Raw genomic sequence first — 14,500 nt, 5'->3', positions numbered from 1 at the left:
AAGGTCGGCCCGGGAGCATATGATTATGATTTCGTACCAAACGCACAATAAATATGCTGTTTTGTGCATGGATCTGATTGGCTCGCGAGCTAAGGCGTTAACGCAACGCCGAACTGTGAAAGCGCCCTGAAGCGGTGAATTCCAAGAACGCATGTGAGAATGTATGGACGTAGGGTAGCAACGTAGCCTCTGTTCTAATTTCGTTCAAGCATTCGCGCAATTCCACGCTGTTTGAGAAATAATGCAGTTCTAATCTGTGCTATTAAATTCCCTATGTAAAATGCATGGATTTTATTCATCATCGTTAAATTTGCAGATTTCCGGACCTCTTTCATTTAATGATATTAATTTATCAGAAGTTCCATTTACATCTACTAGGAAGGGCGGATTCAGGACTTTTTTCTGAGGGGCACAAGGGTCTGACAGGAAAACGATCTTCTCATACTTGAGATCAAAAAAAGATGCAACAATTACTGTACGTAATATTCCCTTTATTTTAATATGAAAGTTATTAATATGAAATTAAATGATTTAGACTCCGTAATACACAATACAAAACGATCGTAATGACAACCGTATTAAAAAATTGTCTATTTTTTAAGCGTCTAATGGGGGGGGGGGGCACTACCCCTGTGCCCCCCCTAAATCCGCCTATGTATACGAGGTACTGTGTGTGTGTGGCATGGGGTGATTCCACATTGGTATGCAGCACTCATCCCAGCCTTAATCGGACGCGTGCTAGCTTGCGGGACACTAGCCAAGCTCACAGGGCAGCGAGATGCGGTCAGACCAGAAGATTTCTGTTTTTATTCGTTCTTTTAAGTAAGTGTTCCATTTATTTCAAATTTTAAAGTATATGGTTTTACGAGATAGAGCGCTAGAAAGTTAGGAGGATAGCTAAGGCCACGAATACCATGAAAATAAAGCTACTTGTACTAGAAAACGAACAGTTGGCGTAGAAGTTGTTTCATGGATGAGTTAAAACATGCCAAGAAATGCATGCAGGAAGCTAGTATAGGCAATTACAGTAAATTATTTAATACATATTAAGAGCCTATTATATCTAGTTGGTATCAAGCTATCCTACAACTAAACTATCGCAGGTACTAAGCATAGTCCCTTGTTGTATGCGGATAAAAGACAACTTAAATCTATAAGTTCTGCTGTCTATTTCCTTAATCTTAACCTTGTGATCGTTTCTGTCATAATAATTGGGCTATTTTAATATATGGGAGATGGCAGCAGTCAACCCAGATTTATTTACGATGTCTCTTCTCTTGTTTTTATTCGTTCTTTTTAATATTAGTGATCCATTTATTTCAAATTTTAAAGTAGATGGTCTTACCAGATAGAGCGACACAAAGTTATAGGTTAGATGGATTATATTCGCATGGTATTTGGTTGGATCATTAACAGGGGTGTAGAAAAGTACCTACAGGCCAGATTTACTAATTAAATTCGTAGAATTTTTCCAGGCGACGTGAAAAATATCCTTCGTTTACCGTCATACTAAGGTAGACATGATCAAGAGAAGAAAATTAAGAAAAGCTAGTAAAACAGAGATTTTAAATGATATTTTCCCTCGTTATACTAAGGATGGCAACGGTTAAAAATAAAAAAAAAACTGATGATAGTATGATAGGCAGAAACCCGGGTCATACTATTTGAAATAAAGTGTGGAATATAACAAAGTATTTTTTTATTTTTAACGTGGAACAGTTCCAAAAAGTGACACCAGTGACTGTGATTTACATCGATACCAACGGTATCTAGTTTTATAAAATTAATGGCGTCACTCGCCATAACGACTCTTTGCATCTTTTTATTTTTACTTTGTTCCAACTTCGCATGGATTTACTATAAAAATTACTAACCATTGGCAAGTTTTGCATTAATATGCACGTATACGTGCATGAATATGCACGTATTTTTTGTTATGATACATAATACTTTATGACCTTGTGGCGTACATGTGGGAATCCTCTTGCATGCTGCATGCTGGTGATTGATCACTCCCTGTCAAGCACTCTTGAGGTGGTTAAGAGGGTGTTATGTAGATGTTTCATGTTGGACATAAATAACGGTTAATTACCCTAATTATAGTTTATTTTCCCCGTGATTTCCGATTCGATCTACAGTCGTCACTACGAGTGACGACTGTAGTACAACAATTCAACTGCACGGCGGGTGACAGCATATTCCGTAGCCTAACCCAGAATCCTCAATTATATTATTCGTGTCCTGCCTGAGAGCATTTATTAGGTAATGGGTATGCTTTTAATGGGTATCCTTTGCGATCGATAAGCGAAAAGCAAGCGTCGAGTATGCTGCCTATTCTCACGTCACAGGAATCGTGAACGCCTTTTGTCATGGTGACGCGATCCAAATTGGATGGATTAAAAATTGAATTTCACGGCTAAATATTTCTAAAGAGCACAAGCACTTCAGTAGCTTGCGTAGCCATGAAGTAGGACAAAGCGATTTCCTCTGCTGACACTTTACTGCTGAAATAGCGCCAGGACGTGACTGATTATGTATTTTCCGACGACGCTGGCCAACGCAAACGCCAACAAACTAGTGTACATCAGATCATATAAATGAATTAACCCTTATAGTGCCAGCAGGTCGATCCATCGGCCCGGGAGGTATGTGCGCAGAGTGCCAAGGGCCGATCTATTCGCCGTTTTTTTTAACATTCACGCCTTTTATTTATTGTTTTTCATAATGCTTTGGCAACTATCTTTTGAATCTTACATGCTTTAATATACCCGTTAGCTTTGGGAGGAAATAAAAAAAATAGTTTCTGAAAATGAATGTAAATGCATGTCTTTATGTAAATTATCAAGCGCAAGCATACATATTAGCCAAAAAAAGCCCTGGCATTCTTCAGCATACCGGACAAAATAGACTGGCACTAAAAGGGTTAAGAGAGATAGACCGTACAACAGATAGATTCAGAATTTCGTTTTTCCACGATTGATAAGAGACTATTACGGCAGCGTTGGAACTCAAGAATAAATTAGATGACTTATTGTTTAGCCAGCTAACTCATGTATTCCTTAATGCATGTTCCTGATTTTTTTTTATTATTTCTAACAGCATGTTTCGTGTGTTCTATCTTCGATGGTGGATTAGCTACCTTAACGAATAGTTTGCAACTTTTGCCTTAGCATGGATATGGAAGCATAAATTGTTAGTGTACGTTACCTTTTATGTCCCTGTGGTGTGCATGTGGGAATCTTCTTGCGTACTGCATACTAGTGGTTCATCACCCCCTGCCAAATACTCAAGAGGTGGCTCGCAGGGTAATATGCAGATTTAGAAAAAACGCATGCCTGGTCGATGTAACTATCTGAAGCCGATTTATCACATCTGTTGCCGCCGAGGACGAGCTGTGGCAGTCTAAAGGCCGTTTTACACGGGGCACGTACTTGCACAATCTGACGTGTGTACGAAGGTGCAGACAAAATTGCGTCGTGGTAAGTGGTGAATTTCTAGAACGCATGCGAGAATGCGTGGGCGTGAGATGGCAATATAGCCCCTGTTCTAATTTCGTTCATGCATTCTTGCAATTCGACGCCGTTTTAGAAATTAATGCAGTTCTAACCTGCGAAATTCCGTGCCCCGTGTAAAACGGCCTTAAGACTGCGCTACTGATTACCGCGTCATAGACGCGAATGGCGGAGCTGTACCAATGAGACGCGTGACTAACTCCAACCAGCCAGTTTAGAAATGATTTAATATTTTACGTATTTTTGTGTTGTCGATGTCGAATGTGGTTTTTGTGATAAAAGGACCTTAAATGTAACATTTTTATCATAATTAGGGCAATAATCTATAGCCAAGGAACATATTATTGGCATTTATCATTTGTATCATACTGTATTATTTTTGTCTTTTTTCTTTTAAATATCAATATCCTTTTTATGCCAAATGTGCCAACTAGATCGAACTTTATATATCAAACCATGATTTTAAAATTTATGAATATTAACAAGAAACTTTCTCGTCACTTAATGTCAACCTGCAGCTTCAAGTTATAATAACCGACATTAATTTTCTAACACGCAATAATTTATTCATGGAATGACTAATTTTTACAGTTTTGTTTGCTGTTTTTTAATATTTATATCTATTCCTAATGATTCCCGTGCTCGAATGAGTTTCAAAGATTTTACAAACATCATATGCTCATAGTATATACATTTTATATAAATGTCACATTATCAATTTCGGTATTTCCTAGTAAAAATTAATGGTTGAAAACAATAGTACATAAATGTTTATTTCTCTGGGGGTCATATAAACATAAATAATTACAACATAAATACTTGTTAGTCAACAGGCTTTTTCATGTAAAAATATATCTACATCTACATAGTAACATAATACCAAGTTTGGCGGTAAAAGCAGCGGTGAAGGATACAGATTGCTCCAGACTGCGGGTGGTGGCCCATGTCGGCACTAATGATACCTCCGAAAGCAGAGCCGATGAGATCTTAAATTCCTTTAGCCCTTTCGAGACGGCGGAGTTTTCGTCTTAGCATGACTGCTGTACTGAGCCCCAAGAGACTCTTCTTTCTCGTGGTGCGGAGCATTTTTGGAGGACATTCGTTGAGAAAGGTCTCGCGGATCCTTATTCGACCCCTCCCCGCTGGGACTCTGCATTATCTCGGACTCCGAGAGAGGTTGTGCTCCCTCCTTTCCGGGTTTACGACCATACCTGCGGCCCCTGCGGCATTGGTTCGTGGTCAACTTATGTATTGCTTATATGCATTCAGCACAAGGATAATTGTCGCTTGCACGTAAACTGCAGACTTTGAATTGAATTCCTCATTTTTTCTGAGCTCCTCATTTCTGTCAAATTTTAAACGAAGTTCTAAGGTCTATGTTAACGCATTTAATGCAGTAACAATTTCCATGTTGATGTTTATTCAGAACTCGAGATATAAGTTAATATTTATCGCAGAATTTCGTTTAAAAATTGTAAACGCAGCTCAAAAGACAAAGAATTCAATTCTTAATTTACATTTCTGGAGAAAAGAACAAATATTTATTTCGAAAACTGACTGGATAAACAATTGCATGACCGCGGTCCTTTACCGCTAAGAGGGGTAATAAAGGACGAGGGGTCAGGGTACCTGCTCCCGGATTCCGAGGGTAAAGCCTAGACCCCTTAGTGTTGGGTTCCGAAACAAAGGCGTAGTACACCCGCGACTGTCATAAAAGGGGGAGAGCTAGAAAACGTATATACACGGCTTTTATTCTCTTGGTCAGGAGAATCTCCGGCGGAAATATACGGCTTTCTTCTCCCGGGTCAAGAAACGTCCACACGTACATTTTGGGAAAAGGTTAGGGATCTTAAGCTCGGAGGTGGAACGCGTTCGGAGGGGTAGTGGTGCCGTTCGGCCGGTGCTTAGATCGTGCCGGGCTCCCCTCAATCCGTCTGGGCTGAATTATTCCTAAGAGCGTCTGAACGGGTAGCTTGTAGGATTTTTTAGCTCTATAGTAATTTTTTAGACTATAGGGTAGGTCATCTAGTGGGATTATTAATGATTTAACTAAACGTAGCCTCCGAGGAAAACCGCATTGCATCCCACAACAAAGTAAGCGTAGAACAAAAGCGTCAACATTCTCAAACCGCGTGCTCCAGAGAAAGAAAACATACCAAAAATAGTAGGAACTTCCAGTAAAATTCACCCGCCTAGTACATAAAAGCGTGGACAAGAGCCGACCGAAACTCAATCTACAAAATATGATATTAACCTTGCTGTTCGTAATTGCCGTAGCGTAAAAAACAAGCGCGCCGAAATCGAGCATATTTTTCAAGACGCTGACGTGGTCGTGGGAACAGGGAGCTGGCTTACGGAAGATACCAGCGATAGCGAAGCTTTTCCTCTATGATATAAAATTTACTGATGCGATTGACGCAATAGAATAGGTGGCGGAGTTTTTATAGCAGTTGAATAACATTTACTCAGCGCTGCCCATGAAATTCAGACAGGGGGCAGCCTTTCCCCCTTTCCCTCACCCCCTCTCCCTATTTCAGTCCGTGTTTAACCCTCACCCCCGCTCTTTCAACCAGTCCTTATCCTTTCCGATAGATGTCCTCACAGTCACTTGTGTACTTTGTGTATAAATGTATGATGCATGCAAGATCAGTCACCTGGCGATGTAACCAAGTTACGAAACCCGGGTCGCGCCCATAATTAAATAACAGTGAACCTTACAAAGTTTTATTTCCTTACTTCCAATATGGAGAGGTTTCACAAAGTAAAGCCTGAAGTTATTAGTTGTACTAAGTTGATAAAACAAGTCATATTATTCACGGTCTGAGTGATCACGTAGTAATTTCAAAAACTCTAAAAAATGATGTATGGTCAGTTGTAAAACCAAAATGCAATATTTACTTATTTGATAAAAGTGACTTCACTAAATTTGACAAGATGCTTAATGACGCCTACACAAAATTCGTAGCTAAAACAGAGGATAAAAGAACAATTGTAACATGAAAGTACTTCTTAGAAATCCTGCGCCAAGGAATCAATAAATATATTCAGCAAAAACTAAAATGTGATAATAAAGGACCACACTGGCACCACAACAATGTCAGAAGGGGACTTAAAGAACAGAGAAAACGACACAACTTGTACAAAAAGTACGTTACGTTAGGTAATAAATCGAAGGAACTTGAAGCAAAAGAAAGTTACAATGCATAACGCCAAATAACAAAAAAAAACTATGCGAACTGCCCTGGCAAAGTTAAAAAGGTACTCGGTTAATCACTCGAAGAAAATCAGAAAATCCTTTCGTCGTGTGCGAGAGAACCTTAGGGAAAATCTTCAAACGTAGATTAGTTACTTCATAAATATGGTAAACTCGTCACCGAAAATATTGGCTAAAGCTAAAAGGCTAAAGTCCCAATTCAAGAGTGTATACACTGCAGACGATACTGAATTTAATTTAGAAATACCATTTACTGAAGAACCGATGGAAGAAATCTCTATACAACGAGATGGGATAACAAAAAACTACAATCGATAAAGAATAGTCAATCTCGGGGTCCGGAGAGAATACCTCCGCGTGTCCTCCAGGAGTTAGCTCCACAGATAGCACCTTACTTACAATTAGGGATAATATTCTAGGAGCCACTTTCTGAAGGAAAGTTACCGCTTGACTGGAAAATTGCAAGCGTTACACCGATATAAGCGTATTTCCTAGCAATATCATGACTTTCTTGGACAGACGTAACTTTCTCCACGATTATCAGCACGGCATCCGAAAAGGTAGATCATGCGAAACTCAGCACGCGCTCTTTCTTCACGACGTTCTCAAATCTGGTGAATCGAGAAGACAAGTTGATGCATTATTTCTAGATTTCAAGAAAGATTTTGACACGGTATCTCACAATAGACTTTTATACAAATTACTCTAAATTAAATTTTCACCCCCTGCCAAACACCCTAGAAGTGGCTCGCAGGGTATTATGTAGATGTATATGTAGATGTAAATACAAAAGAAGGATGGGTGGTTCGTCAAAAACAGCTGCGGGCGTACAGACAGCGTTACCCAGATGTGAAGCAAATTGGCCTTGGAGCCGCTGAACTTGGAGGCTGCGCGCTAGGCTTTAGATTGCTTGGGCAACTGATAATGGATATATTTAAGAGCAACACAGAGAACATAATATTAGAGCCCCACTATATTTCCAGGTCCGACAGAAGCGATACATAAAGAGAGATATTTAGGCGAACGGAGGGGACGGAAATGGGAATTGCTTTTTTCCCCCAACCTAAAGGACCTAAATAAATGCTAATCGTAATTTCGCATTTCCTTTTTGTGTGTGCACGACTGGTGTCCTAACACCACCTGCCACACGCCTTTTATACGCCTTGCGAGGTAGTATGTAGATGCGAATATGTATGCAGAATACCCTAGGAGCCACCTCTAGCGTGTTTGGCAGGTGGTGATCAATCACCAACATGCAAGAGGATTCCCTAATGCACACAATACGCATGTAAATGCTACGCATACTAACAAATTATACTTCCACATTCATGCAAAGGCAAACCTTGCCAACTTCTCACGAAGGCAATCTGTCAACAAAGCTGAAACACACATAAAAAAGCTGTTAGAAATACTAAAAAATTCAGAAACACTCATTAATGAATTCATAAGTTGGTAGGCTAAACTACATGTAAACTAACCTATTTTTAAGTTCTAACGCCGCCATTATAGTCTCTTAATGATCTTGGAAAAATGAAATTCTGAATCTATCGGTTATACAGTTTATCTCTTTTATTTTATCTATCGTTGAACAATTCAATATACGAACAATATCGTGTAACAACCGTTGAATACCGTTGAGCACAAAGAATGTGAATGATTATGCGTGGCTGCCTCTACTCGCTGGGGAAGCGCGAGGTGGTTGAAGCAGTAGGGGTGTAGGGAGGTAAGGTAGGAGGGAAGGATTTGTGAATTCAAACTCTGGCTAGAAAAGTTTGCAATGGCCCGCTCGAAATAGTGAGTGCGTCTATTTCCTTTAACCTGTGCGGACCTTCCGAGTTGCGAACAGATAAGGGTGGCGAAAGTCGACTGACCTTGGCCTTGGACGTGCATTCACCTCTTCGTTATTCATTCTACCAACCGCAGCTGCGAACCATGAATTAAAAGTTCGGCATTCTTTTCCAGAGTCTTTGAAACCGATAACAATCGTTTTGCTCACGCAAGGAATTCCGACCGACCGCAAGCCGAAGAGACACGAAGACGATTGAGCTGGCAGCTTTATCGTGTCACGGCTAAATAAAGAGGAGTGTCACTATCGTTTTCAATAATACGTAGACATCCACGAGACCCACCTAATTAATATGGCCGGGTTGGTGAAAAATTGAAAGGGTGGCACGTAAAGCAAACCTGCATCCTGTGCCGACGAAGATGACGCGACTGACCTACCGAAGCTGGAGTCAAAATCCAGGAGTTTAAGCCCCTTCGGAATTAATTTTAGCGGATGGAAAGCACTGAGGTAATTCACGCCCACGAACACGCTGGGACCTCAAGAGTGTCTTTTGGGTTCCGAGGCGAGGTTTTTCCTATCTTTAGTTTAATAATTGGATTCACTGTGTAAGTCTAACTAATACGTCGCTCCGTAGCCGAGGTCTGTTCTATGCGCAGTAGTTGCGATACAGTTTTAGGAGGGTTCGAGACGGAAGTGATCATACTTTTTTCATTAATTAAAAGAGTCGTTCTTAGTATCAACATAATATATGCATATGACTAAAAAAATTTAATGCTGAAAATTTTAAACGAGGAAAGTTATTTAACTGAACGTTGCCTCCGAGGTTATCCGCATTGCGAAAAGTTTCACATTGCACATAGATAACTTAGGAGCGCTGGTGACGAAAAATTACGAAAATTCCAAAACGCATACTCCAGGGAAAGCAATGACATCAAATGTAATAAGCAATTCCAGTGCAATTCGCCCGCCTAATGCACATTAGCGTGGAAAATAACCAACCAAGAGTCAATCTATAAAATATGACATAAAGTTAATAGTTATTTGTCATAGCGTTAAAAAGAGAGGGCTAGAATCGAGCATGTGTTTCAGGATGTAGACGTGGTCACAGAGTGTTCATTTTTTTTGTAATACGGCTGTAATTATTCGTCACTTCCACATAAAATTCTCAGGGTTACAAAGCTGTAAAACTTGTACTAATTGGTGGAAAAGATCACCTTTATATTAATCAAGTGAAAAATGTCCTCAAAACCTCAGAGACACACATCAGTGGTATGTTTCAAGATCTTTGCGCTCGTTCAAATAAATGTGACTCTCGACGTCGGAAATATATTTTAATTCGTTTTAGTCGTAAGATATCTTTGAATATTTCCCAACTTTACTAGCATCGACATAAGGACTGCCCCTTTAGCCGCCTCAATATGCATATGGCGGGGGTTGTTAGGACGTCAGCCGTTAACACGGTAAAAGGAAATTCCCTTACAAAATTTCGCCAAGCATTAATTACTTTATCTTGCTGAGGTAAACGAACTCTCATCCCTATTCGTTTGGCGACATATCTCTTTACTTTATCGTTTCTGTCGGACCTAGAAATGTTGTGGGGTTCTAATATAATATTCTCCGTGTAACTCTTAAAGATATCCACTCCCAATTGCTCTAGCAGTGTTAGCCTTGCGCGTAGCCTCCGAGTCTCTAGCGACTCCCAACCTTATTCGTTAACATCGGTGTAACGCTTTCTGTATGCCCGTGGCAGTTTTTGCCGAATCGCGCAGCTTTCCTATGCATTTTAGTGTGGATTAAGTCTTTCTGCATCGCATCCCATATGCTTTCTGCGTTTTCAAGGTGAGGCCGGACGAGTGCGAAGTGGCACCTCCCTTTTCTGCCAAACGCCATTTATCGAAAAACTAACATGATATTAGCGTCTGAATTTTAAAAATTAAGATCACTCAAATATTTTAGAAAATCTAATTACGTTGCGGTAATAATATGCACGATGTTGTTACTTCAGTTTTGAAATATGAGTCTAAAAGAATCACCAAATCCTTAGTAAGATTTGGAGTATAACTTAACGCACCGCAGTATTTAGAATTTTTGGCATACTTAGATGTCTGAGTCCAGGATTAATCGGAATAACATGAAATGCCAATGTGAAAACCCTGACTAATATAGTCCTCTTCATTAACTGCTGATTATTTGCGCGTAGTTATGTAATGCTGCATGTTCTTATGTAGAAACAGTCACATCCAAATTTTATTCTTTTGCTGGGTTCAGCCTTGTGTGGGTCGGTAATATCAGCAGGAGAAAAAGTTATTGCTCACGTTTAAAATATGATGTAATAATACATTGTGACAGCTACGAGTATATTTTTTATCCAATTTTTTTGTGATAATTTTTTTAAGACCATGTCTTCAAAAGAGCTCTTTTCAAATTAATTTTTGAAAGTATAGTTAAGATTTTCTGATAATCATTTAAAGGTTGAATGCAGATGGTGAAAAAATATAGCGTAAAGCATGAGAATACAGCCGAGGAGTTCACTGACTGAAAATTTAATAAACGTTTCCCAACGTAAAAACGATCATTCATGTTAGAATTTCGCCCCCCCCCCCCCTAGTACAAGGATTAGGCAGATTAGGACGATTCTAAAGCATAAACCCATTGATTTCATTATAAACTGCTCTGACTGAATCTATGAGCTTTTTATTATTTGGTGTATGCGTTGTACTATTTTTTTCACATGTGTACATGGATGTATCAATTGATGGTGTTTATTCTTCAACGGAGCAGCAATACCGATGTTGTGTGCCAGATTAAAAAGTCAACTTTACATATCTTTAACATAATTCTTAATTGACAAGTTTTGTTTCATTTTCATGACTTTGGCTTCATACTTTAACTACATTTTTGCCGTGATTATTCTTGAAGGAATTTTTCTCTCGTTCTATTATTTAAATTACCTTATATTGTCCTATGACGGAGTCCAATTGTGGAGATGCGTAATTCTTGTGTTCCAGAGGATATTATCCTAGGACAATAATTTCATTATCATTATTAATTGAAGGCTCTGTGCTGTACACTTTTTTCAATGTTTTTTCAGTGTAGTTCTTGCGATTACTAGGAACAGAATTGTAAAGTTATGAATTTGATGGATCACATAATTTGGAATATTAATTTATTTTAACACCAATAATTATACTTTTTTCCCTTGAAATTCGGGTCGCCTTGCCCGTCAATGACGCGAGAGGAGACTTTTGAAATCCCATTTAAATACGCGGTGTTTGACAACACATTTACTATCGTTTTCAAAAGTATGTAGACACCTAGGAGTCCCACTTAACTGATGTGGTAGGGTCGGTGAAAACTTGTGAGGTTGGCACATAAAGCGACCTAAATCCCTCACTCGTATGCCACCAAGAGCCGACGAGGACGGAGGTGGACGCGATCTAGCTACCGAAGGCGGAGTCAAACTGCAATTGCATGAGCCCAATCAGAATTAAGATTAGCGGATGGAATGCACTGGGGTAACTCACGTCCACACTCGCGTTGCGCGGTCTGAGTGTTTTCTTTCGGGCTATGTGGCAGAGTTTTCCTATCTTTAGATTCATATTTGGACTCACCGTTTATCTCTCACTAATGCGTCGCTCCGTGGCCGAGTAGGTCTATGCTGTGCGCGGTAGTTGCGGTGAAGTTCTGGTAGGGTTCGAATCCGAATTTATAATAATTTTTGCATTTTTAAAAGGAGATATCCTGAGCATCAGCATAATCTACGCAGATACCTAATGTAAAATTTAGTATTGAATTTTTTTAAACGACTAAAGTTATTAAAATGTTGACTTTATCTGCGCTAACACAAAAACATCATAGTCTGCTCATTCATCCCATCTAAATGTATCACAGCAAATTCCGGGGTGAGCGGTATTAATAAGTTTGAAGATATGGGTGATGTCAATTGCGTTCGTAAGTGTAAAATTATTAAAAGTATTTCATCATCATTTTAATACATCAACATCTACATACTACCCTGCAAGCCGCCTCAATAGGTGTTGGCGGGGGTGTTAGGACACCTGCCGTTTACACACAAAAATAAATTACGAAATTACGCCTAGCATTTATTAATGTCCTTTATTGTGCGGGCGAAAAACAAATTTCAATACCTATCCGTTCGGCAAAATATCTCTCTCATTTATCGTGTGGGACCAGGAAACGTAGTGAGGCCCTTGTATTATGTTCCCCGCGTCGCTCATAAATATATGCATTCTCCATTGCAAAAGCAATATAAGTAAGCCTAGCGCGCAGTATCCGAGTCTCTTGTGGCTCCCAACCTAATTCGTTTAACATCTGTGCAAGACTTTCGGTACGCCCGTAGCAGTTTTTGTGTGCGAAATAGCACCTATCTTTTACTTTCTCGTCCGAGAATATTCTCACAGTACACTTGACTAATTCTAACTTCTTCAGTACTCTGCCTTCACTTTACCTGTCGCTTTTATGTTAAAACTATCCACCGCACATATATGGGGATAGTTGAATGATCTCCGAAAGAAATGAAGCGCCATGGATAATTTATGTATATAATGAATAAGTCTTGTCTAATCCGGTAAAATAAATAAAAAGGACCTTTTGAGTAAGTTGTACAGTTTTCTCTGTTTCTTGAGGACCCTCCCAACATTGTTGTTGTAACAGCGAGGTTTTTTTACTACCGAACTTCAGTTTGTACGGAATATACTAGTTGATTCGTTTGCGTAGAATTTCTAAGAAGTATTTCCATGATACTTCACTGTTTTTATTATTTGCTTCAGTTACGAAGTCCGTGTACGATTTATGAAGCTTCTCGCCAAATTTAATGAAGTTGCAGGTATCAAATAAACAAATATTCCGTTTTGGTTTTACAAATGAGTCTACGCCAATTTTTAAGATTGTAAAAATGACTCTGTGTTCACTTAAACCGTTAATAATATAGATTTGTTTTATCAGCTACGATGGCTTACTGCTTAAAGGCCTTATGTTTTATTTCTCCCATAGACTTGTCAACTACTTGTGTAAGTGAGTGAATGAAGTAATATCACGCTAATTTCCCTACTCTTTGAATTCAGTTTGCAGTGTAAGAATACCAATTTGGAAATGGGAGATTAAAATTTCCCCTAATAATTACTACACCTTTTTCGTCTCTCAAACTTAATGCGGATATTTGATTTTCCTATAGGGTGGTTCCCCATGATTTTTTTATTTCCTAAATCGAAAGATCATTACTCATGAAGTACATATTTCACGATTTTAGATTTTTAAATGACGATATCTATTTTTTGCGATTTAAAATACATATAAATAAAAAGTGAAAATTTTCAAGCTCGTGAAAACGCGACGGCTAAGTATGAATACTTGGGAAAGCCAGTGTGACGTCATTCTGGTTCCAGCTGCCGCCGTGTGAAGCCACCTTGGTGCGAGGCTATGTGCGCCGCTGCGATTCAGACTGCTAGTAGGTAGCATATTACCCAGCTAGCAGGTAGCGCTTGGCTTACATAAGGATTATTAAAACCCTTTCAAACTAAGGAAACTTTCCAAATAATTCGTGTATTATGAATACACTAATGGTTGGTAACGATTCAGAATCAATGCCTTTAGTTTTCTTTGACGATGGAAACTACCCTATTACCTACTTCTAGTAATATCAATTTCGAAGTTTAAGGGTCTATAAAAAGAGGAAAAATGTATAAATTATTTGTTTTCTTGTTTGATTGTAGACCATACTCTTTCTATTTCACTGTCGGTAATTTCGTGGGCAGTGCTGTGTAAATGTGAATTACCTGATACTAAAACTCCGCCACCAGTCCTATCGCGTCGATCGCATCTGTAAGTTTTATAAAGCTTTGCTGTCGCTTATATATCCTCTGTAATACAACTCTCTGTTCTTATGAACATATCTGCGTCCTGAAATTTATGTTTGAATTTTGCGCTCTCGTTTTATATGCTCCGGCATTAACTGCGCTAAACATGATA

Source organism: Ischnura elegans, chromosome X, assembly GCF_921293095.1.
Source record: "Ischnura elegans chromosome X, ioIscEleg1.1, whole genome shotgun sequence".
NCBI lineage: Eukaryota > Metazoa > Arthropoda > Insecta > Odonata > Coenagrionidae > Ischnura > Ischnura elegans.
Note: the sequence above shows the minus strand (reverse complement) of the source record.